Consider the following 9,617-nt stretch of genomic DNA (forward strand, 5'->3'; position numbering starts at 1 on the left):
AGTCCATGTCCTTTACCTCCGCCATATATCCTCCTAAATTCACATTATATATATATATAACAAAACTGTCCGATGAACGGGACAGTGAAACTCAGAGTAACAGTCTTTTGTTATATTTCTGCTGCTTTTAAATAAAGTATATATGTATATATATATATATATGATGCAGGTGACAACAATATACATGCACACATATTGTAACAACTATCAAACTCAATCTCAATTTAAAACAACTATTTTTATATCTTTGTTGTCTTTTTTCTTTAATTTTCCTTACGAATACACCAACTCACCATACACCACAGAAATAGGTGGGGAGTAATACAGAAAATAAATAGAAACACGTAACCACCTGTTAAGTGGCTCTACAGCTCTTAACTTCATCTATTTTATGTCACAGTGATGCTGTGGATTGTAGTCATCGCCACTTGATCTTCGTATCCTGTGAGACAGCAGCATCAACTCTACTGCAGGAAGTCATTTGCCGCCTAGTGATGATGCTGTGGACTGTAACCAGACAGAAATTCTCAGAAAATTTAAGAGAAAACAAAAAAGGAAAAAGAAACCAAGAATCCATTTTATGGTCACAAAACAAAACAATAAACGACGATATTAATAAACTGAATGAAATATAGACAGGGAAACACATACATACATCCACAGTGCCAGAAACGTCAGCTAGGTATATGCTGAACACAAAGTAAATGTCGCCGAAGGACGACATAACAAAGAGAGAAAGTACACAGACAGAGAGGGTCTTTTATCTGTTTCCCTTAAATCCCTTCTCGTTAAGAGTCTCCCTGTCTGTTTTTCTCACTTTGATCTTGTGAGCCTTGCTATAGATCTCTGACTCTGTCTATTGCTCTCTCCTGCACATCTGTCTGTCTCTCTGTTATGAACTGCTAAAACTGGAAGTTGTTGAGTGACCCACATCAGGTGAAATGCTAGAAGCACCAGCAAAACCTTATGCATTTATTTAATTACATGCCAGTTAAGGTCTTATTAAAATATAAATGCTTAAATGTTTTCGTTATCGTTTTACTTGTGAAAGCACATGACGTACTGGTTAGGACGTTGCATTCGTGATTGTAAGTTCGTGCTTTCGATTCCCAGAGTGGGTGGTACCTTGTTTTCAAAACGTTTCACATTGCTCCTTTCACCGACTGACAACTCTTTCAAGGCCAATGTGTTTTGTGAACTTATACGCCATGGAAACTGGGTAACTAGCCCGATCAGTCCTAGCACTCTACACTGTACTTATTTATAATTTTACTTATTCCACTCACTGGACCGCGGCCATACTGGGGCACCACCTTGAAGGGTCAAGCATATCGAACCTAGAATTTATTTTTAAGTCCAATAATTATTTATCGATTTCTTGTGCCAAACCATTAAATTAGTGGAGCGTAAATAAATCAGCTGCATTTGTCAAGAAAGTCGAGTGGATGAAGTCAACACGAACACGTTTTCCGATTGGAGTCTCTTTACAGCTGATATACAAACGGTATGTACATATACATACGTAAGTTAACGAGTGATACCTGTAAAGTGTTAGAAATAACAGCCAAATCTCCTAATAACCTACTTCCTTAATTTTAACTACTGTTTCTTTATACATTGTCCTCATTTAAATGTGTGGTGTATGTATGTGTATATATTTAGAAACATCGCTTTACTGGCTATATATATATATATATATAGTCGATCTGGAAATCTTTCGCCTTTAGCAGCATAACTGTCATATTAGAACAGCTGAATTGTTCGTTAGTTTCCGTAAAAAATTATCTATTTTTTTACTTTTGTTTTCATGACATGTGGAAGGCGACATTCGCTTTGAAGTGAGAGGAGAAAGTGAAAATTACGTGTATATGAAAGATAGTGGGTGTCGTCATCATCCTCATCATGTCCGTTTTCCATGTTGGCATGGTTTGGACGGTTTGACTGAAGACTGGCAAGCCAGGAGGCTGCTCCAGGTTCCCATCTGATCTGGCAGAGTTTCTACAGCTGGATGCCCTTCCTAATGCCAACCACTCCAAGAATGTAGTGGGTGCTTTTTGCATGCCACCGACACGAGGGCCAGTCAGGCGGTACTGGCATCGGCCACGTTCGAATAGTGATTTTCCCCTACCACCAGCACAGGAGCCAGTCGGGGCGGGGGCGGGGGGGGCATCAACCACGTTCGGATGGTGCTTTTAACGTGCCACCAGCACGGGAGGCAGTCAGGCGGCACTGGCATCGGCCACAACTACAATTTCCATTTGATTGTGATTTACTTGACTCAATAGGTCTCCTCAAGCATGGTATGTCGCCCGACGATTCAAAGGTACTTTTTAGATGGACTGGTTATGTGACACTGATGTAGGCTACGTCTACGTGTGTATATTTGTATATATTTGCGTGTGTAAGCTAATTAAGTAGGGAGTTGCTATAGAGACCCCTAATTCAATTCTTATTATGAATCGGAAATCCCTTGAGGTAAAGTCGTTTCGAAAGGACTGGATTTAACTACGTTCATTGGAGAAGAAGACGATTACCGTTTCCATTCCTCTAATTAGCACACACACGCACGCACACACACATCTGGCAACAGACTCTCGGACATAGATTTCTGACGATCGCCGTCTAAGTTATAGGATCCGCTCTTGACACACCCACATCAAACGCTACCTGGATGGCTGGACGATATAGGATAATTGAATGTCATTTCTGTTAATGACCTGACTCAAAGAAATTGAGAGACATTCTTAGAGACATTTATGTCATATTGAATGACACGAATTCAACGATCCAATTCCTGACATCTCTGAGATTGATCCACAATTCTTCCGAGTGTTGTAACCAGCCTATGTTCCTTTCACCGTGGCATAGAGTAACCGAAGGAAGAACGTGGAGGTGTTCTGTTTGCCATCGATCTCAGAGCATTAGACACAATTCGTTTCTTCCGGGTGCCCATCTACCGTTGGTTACCCTTAGAGTTGATATATTACTAGGCTGGTATGGATTGCAAGCAGTGTGTTGTAATGAGCAAAGCTGGAATTGCACCAGAAGCAACTGTTAACTGGTACAATTACTTCTGCAATGGTTATGCCATGCGGTGCATTGACAATCCTGTGCAACTTGTGTATGTGACTGACTACAAATACATAGAGCGGAACACAGCGCGCGCACACACATACACACACATCACTTTCATATACATGTACACACATCATTCGGTCAAGATACAGTTTAAGCAAGGCGGCGAGCAGAGAGAAACGTTACCCTACTGGACGAAATGCTTAGCGATATTTCGTCTGTCTTTATGTTCTGAGTTCAAATTCCACCGAGGTCGACTTTGCCTTTTAACCTTTCAGGGTCGATAAATTAAGTACCAGTTGTGTACTGGATCTAATCGACTGACTCCCTTCCCCAAAATTTAGGGCATTGTACCTAGATAGTACAGTTCTATATTTAAGGGATGAGGAATTCTGTACATTATTTACATTTGACGGATATTTCTCCTCATCTTGTTTGTTGTTAACACAGCATTTCAGCTAATATACCCTCCAGCCATCATCATGTGTCTTGGGGGAAATTTCGAACCTGGATTCTTGTTCCTAACGTATTTTTCATTCCTAAGGTATTACTGAGTGAGAGAGCAGTGCATGCCATCAAAGTGACACTGGGGTAAAATATACGAAGCCCATTATACCCATCATGACTACCCGTCTGATAAGGATACACCAGGCACATGCATCACAACCATATGTGCGCGATATGGTGATCAAGATAAACAGCGCATGACTTCGCAGGTGGGGCCCAGTTGGAATTTTCTTCAGCACCCAGTCACCAAAATGAAAAATTTTGGGGGAAAATGTTTTCCTGAAAGTTACGATGAAAATAAAATCAGATCGAGTGAACTTTTAGAACGTCCTCTCAACACCATCACTCCTCATTCGTTTGCGCAAATTTTCGTTTTCATATTCGTTTTCTACACTTTTTTTTACACCTAGTACACTTGTGTGAATTTCCTGACAGTCCTCTCCCCACCCCTTCAGAAAACATTTTCCTCACAAATTTCTTTATAATCATAATCTATGCTGTTTGAAAGATGTTTCTGTAAAATTTCACTAAAAGACATCCGGGATCTTGTTCAAAACGGGGGCACCAGTATTTTCTTAACGAAACACTTTGAAACTTGGGACACTGGTAGAATGTGTCATATAAAACATCTTTTTCTCTTAGTCTTCTTAACAAAAAAACGTACATCGCAAGTTATTTCATGTTAAAGTTGTCGTATTTCTGTAATTTCAACCAATGACTGACGTCCATTCAGCCGAATACATTAAGTGCTGACTACGTAAACAAACGATTGTCAAACGATTTTGGCGGTGATAAAATTATTATTTCCTTGTCAAAAAATGGCTGAAGCATATTGGCAGTAGCTAATAAACCTTTCTATTATAGGCACAAGGCATGGTTTTTGAGGGAAGGAGCAAGTCAATTAGGGTTAGGGTTAGGGAAAACGAACACACGTGTGTTGCCTCTGCAAAATGTCAGAAGTAATGGAGATTAAATACGCTTTACACCGCCTAAACTGCCAAAGGAGTAACTGTAAACAGCTGAATACTTGTCAGTGATTGGTTGAAATTATCGAAATAAGACAATTTTTTACATGAAATAAATCCGAATACAAAATTTTTTTTCTGTTCTATAACACAAAATAGATAAGTATACGAAGTTTGAAAGTCTTTCCGTACCAAAAACACTACATAAAACAAATGAAAACTGGTGCCCCCGTTTTGAACGAGATCCGACATCCGTTTTCCTGAAAGTTATGATGAAAAAATCGGATCTTGTGAATTATCCGAAAGTCCTTTCCCACCCCCATCCCCGTTCGTTTGCGCAAATTTTTGTTTACACATTCATTTTCTACACATCATTTTACACCTAGTAGGCTGGGGTTTTTTGTTTTTTTTTCGTGACCGGGGCTTAAACTGTATATTGACCCATCTTTCACTTTCTTCTCTCACTTCAAAAATAAATAATAATAAATTTTCTTACAGAAATTAACGAACAATCCAGTTATGCTGCTAAAGGCGAAAGATTGCCATTGATCTTTCATAACTGTTTACAATTATTTTTTAATGTATCATATAGATGTAATTTTTGATGGTGAATCTGAATTTGTTATTCATTTATTCCAGAAAAATTTTGGGCACTATCATGCTATTAGCTGTCAGAAGTGAAAGTGCTCACTGCTAGTGAAGTATCTGCCTGTCTGCCTGTTGATTCTTTGGCTACTGACAGCTAATACCATGACTGGCCGGAGCGAGCTATACGTCTGTCTGTCTGTCTCTCTCTATCTATCTATTACTCGAATGTTCGCGCGTCCGCGCTAGCTAGTCGTGAGTGGTCGATCCTATTATTTTTAAACTTCAAACTTCATTTGTTTTCTATTTTGATAAATTCTCTCTGTTGAAAATTATATTTTTATATTTTAAATAATTTGCAATTTCAGGAAATATGTTTTTATATTAAATTTGTGTTTTCTACTCACGACTAGCCCTGCGCGGACGCGCGAACTTTCGAGTAGTAGATAGATAGATAGAGAGAGAGACAGACAGACATATAGCTCGCTCCGGCCAGTCATGGTATTAGCTGTCAGTAGCCAAAGAATCGACAGGCCAGCAACAGGCATGCAGACAGACAGATACTTCACTAGCAGGCAGTGAGCACTTTCACTTCTGACAGCTAATAGCATGATAGTGCCAAATTTTGCAAAACTGTTACAGGTATTCAAAGGTCAATAATTTTTAGCCGATCAGAAAACCGCATCATCGGAGGTGGTGGCATCGATATATTAAAACATTGCTAGAAATAACAGTCAAACATTAATATATACACGAATGAAGTTAACATTAAAACATACCCAAATTTTGAAAATTTTAAAGGCTAATAACTTTTTAATTATGGGTTTATAGGGAAAATGAATTCCATTTTCATAATTAGTATACAAAACTTAATCCAGATACCAAATTTGAAAACAACTGGAACAAAATTGTGAACAGTAACGAAAAGCACAAAGATCTAAACATTTAAAACTTGCAGCCAAAAAGAAAAACAATTCAAACAAATAAATAATTAATTTTCACTTACCTTCGTCAATGTCATTATCAACTTCTTCATGAGTTAAATATATGATGTTCGGTCTGAGAAAATTATTGTGAAATCTTTCTTGAAACTAAATAATCTCGTCCGATGGTCTCTCAAATGAAAATAGCACCCGAAACAAGTACACCTTTCATTTGTTTCGATATCCTTTCACTCCCTAACAATACAATATAACTCTGTCTCCCTCTCTATCTCTCTCACTTGGCCTCTGTTAAAAGGGGTCTTCTTTATCGGGACGAATGATTGTCTATCCCCTTCGCATGAATGCTAGATCAATTCTCATGCCTCTACATGCATGTGTGTATGTACTAAACCCTGGTTCTAATTCTTGGACTTTGTTTCAGCATTCAAGTACACAACGAGGAATAAATAAATAGAAACTTATATATTGAGTACCACGTCTACGATATGCATACATAGCTCGGTTTTCCATACGCTATTCATTTTCATAAATTCTGTGTATGTGAAGGGCCTGGTGCCAGAATGGAACATTTCAATGATTCTATCTTGTTATACTGAAGTATACACACACACACACACACATACATAACATGAGCAGATTTAAACACATAAATGTTGTGTATATTTGTGTTTATTTACATATAAAATAAAAGCAGTTCTGGTTTAATAATATAATAGTGTTAAAACACCTGAGTCATGCTCGGCGTTTTGGGAGTGTATAGACTCCACCACACCATGGCAGCCACTGGCAAATACACAAAACATATACATTAGATATCTATTGTTAATGATATTTATTATACAGAAGGTACCTTTATATTTTTTTCTTTTATTTGCTTCAGTCATTTGACTGTGGCCATGCTGGAGCACCGCCTTTAGTCGAGAAAATCAACCCCAGGACTTATTCTTTGTAAGCCTAGTACTTATTCTATCAGTCTCTTTTTGCCGAACCGCTAAGTTACGGGGGACGTAAACACACCAGCATCGGTTGTCAACCGATGATGGGAGGACAAACACAGACACACAAACATATACACACACATATATATATATATATATATATATATATATACATATACAAACATATATATATATGTAAGTGTTATTATTTGTTTGTAGATTAAAAATATTTGTTGTTATGCGAAAGATGAACAATTCATGAAGATTTTAAGAAAATATTTATTTACCGTTGCTTTAATAAATGCCATACCACGACGGGTAGGTTATAATAGATCCATAAACATGCGAGGTAAAGCTTGTGTTTGTGTCCTCTTCATTGTTTAGTAGTAATCCACAAAGAGAGAGAGAGAAATAGTGAAGTTACAAGGGAATAAAATCAGATCTAGTATGAGTTGTAGGGTTGTGGAATGTTGTCTCACAAGTGCTGACAGTGGCGATGATTATAGCAGTCCGTTCCCAAACTAATTGAGTTGTCACGGGCTGCTGCGCTCTGTTGTCGCCAATTGACTACTAAAATCTTTATTATGATCACTACGGATCAAACATAGATGAGGACAGCACAGGACAAACAATTACACAAAATGAATGAGATCGTGCTTATTTACAATTTGATTTTGACCATTATATACAATTTGATGATAATAATGAGAACTTAAAACAGATCCGTCTTTTGTTCTTATTTTTAAAATTATACAGAATTTACATCCTCCAGCCGAGCAGTCTATACGTCCCAGCAGATCACTTTATTTCTTCCATGGTTAATTTGGGCACCTAACACCCACCTTGTTCATCACTTCCTTCCATCTTTGCTCATATACTCTAGCTGACAAGTGTCCTCTTTTCCAGCTCCATCTTGCTTTTCAGATGATATCTGAAGTAAGTCAGCAAACCGGGGCCGGATATATAGGACCTTGGGGTTTCCTTGCTTTTATAACAATCCAGAAGGAAAGATATATTATTGAGAACAATAGATTTAGTTGGTGGTCTTGTTATCTCTATTCTAGATTTTGGTGATGTAGAAGAGGTTAGAAAGGGTCAAGTGGTGAAGACATTGTTTCGGCCTAGCTAAAGGCATCTGGAAAATATTAAACTGCTGTCAGAGAAAAACTATTGTTCCACCGTGGGAAAAGTTCTGTTGCAGTGTTAATTTAAATTTGGCTATGGTGGATCGAATCCACTTCATGCATGTAAGATCCACTACATATATATATATATATATATATATATATATATATATATATATATATATATATATATATATTGGTTGATCTGGGGCTATAGTAGAAGACACTTGCCCAAGGTGCCACGCAGTGGGACTGAACCCAGAACCATGTAGTTGGGAAGCAAGCTACTTTATTTCATAAATATTAGCCATAAAGGCATTACAAAGAGGGGACGAACAAGGACAGACAAACATAAAAGGGGTGAAGTAGCTGTATCGATTAAATATTTCGTGCCTGCACCTCTTAAGTATGCAATTTTCGGGTATGTATGGACTTGCTAAGTGACTTGCCTTCAACCCTGGCGGGTACGTGCTGTTCATAAGCCACAAAAATGACGAAACATTTGGTGTTCATTATTGTCAAATGAGATTGAAGGTGAGTTACTTCACCCGGTACTTTGAGAGTGTTTAGACTCTACCACACTGGCTTCCACAGGGAAATACACAAAGCATATACGTTAAATATATGTGGTTAATAATATTTATAATGGTGAGTGTGAGTGTGTCGGTGTCCTGGGAATGGAATCCTATAAATGAATATGTATGTATCTGTCTATATATGTATGTATGTATGTGTCCGTGTATGTATGTATGTATGTGTGTATGTATGTATGCACGTATGTATGTATGATGTGTGTATGTATGTATGCGTGTATGTATATATGTGCGCATATGTGGGAATATGTATATGTATGCATTTATAAGAATGTGTGTGTATGCGTGCGTGTGTAGATACGTATATGCATATATGAACATGTATGTAGGTGTATATGTCTATACATGCATGTGTGCACTAGCGTAGCTAGGGGGTGGTAGGGGCAGTCCACCTCAGGCAGCACTTTTAAAGAAGCACCACTTTTGGGTCTGCTGTAGGCAATATGTGTTTTCTGTGGGACCCGTGAGCAGCAAAGGGCCGCCCCGGGCGGCACACACTCCAGCTACGCTAATGCATGTGTATATATGTGTCTGTGTGTGCGCATATATGTACGTATATATAAGTGCGTGTGCACGAATGCGCATGGCCGTAATTATCTCTAAGTGTGAAGATGTCGAGTTAAGTGTAAATATAGATGGCTTTTTAGCTGCTATTTCTGAACTTCGGTACGTGGTGAAGCAACTGTTTGCTGATCCCTTAATTATGTTTATAAACGTATAAGAACTTTTGAATAAGTTCTCCACCGATAATGGTGTTTACATACCGAAGGGCTTGGTAAAAATTATTAATTGTTAATTTATTAATAAATTAATAAATTGATAAACCTTTACCCTTTTAATTGTAATATATGTATACATATATATATATATATATATATATATATAT

The 9,617-nt window shown here is 37.9% G+C and overlaps 2 long non-coding RNA genes across 5 annotated transcripts in view; one reads left to right on the forward strand and one right to left on the reverse strand.

The window, feature by feature from the left end:
- The window catches only part of LOC106880418 (uncharacterized), a 23,274-nt gene extending 15,011 nt beyond the window's left edge, over positions 1–8,263 (reverse strand). Inside the window, exons 1-2 of one of the 3 annotated variants that reach the window (XR_001410744.2) lie at positions 7,302–8,263; positions 353–507 (exon numbers count right to left, since the gene is read on the reverse strand). This is a non-coding gene — a long non-coding RNA (uncharacterized LOC106880418). Of the gene's footprint in view, positions 1–352; positions 508–655; positions 952–6,138; positions 6,711–7,301 lie in introns of those variants that run through there. The other 2 variants (XR_001410742.2, XR_001410743.2) reach the window with 2 other exon arrangements.
- Positions 1–9,617, forward strand: part of LOC128249640 (uncharacterized) — a 22,681-nt gene that overhangs the window by 5,446 nt on the left and 7,618 nt on the right. The window contains exon 1 of one of the 2 annotated variants that reach the window (XR_008265761.1): positions 1,077–1,504. The exons of the other annotated variant lie outside the window; for it this stretch is intronic. This is a non-coding gene — a long non-coding RNA (uncharacterized LOC128249640). Of the gene's footprint in view, positions 1–1,076; positions 1,505–9,617 lie in introns of those variants that run through there. 2 annotated transcript variants of the gene reach the window in all.

Source organism: Octopus bimaculoides, chromosome 16 (genome assembly GCF_001194135.2).
Source record: "Octopus bimaculoides isolate UCB-OBI-ISO-001 chromosome 16, ASM119413v2, whole genome shotgun sequence".
In the NCBI taxonomy this organism is placed as follows: Eukaryota; Metazoa; Mollusca; class Cephalopoda; order Octopoda; family Octopodidae; genus Octopus; species Octopus bimaculoides.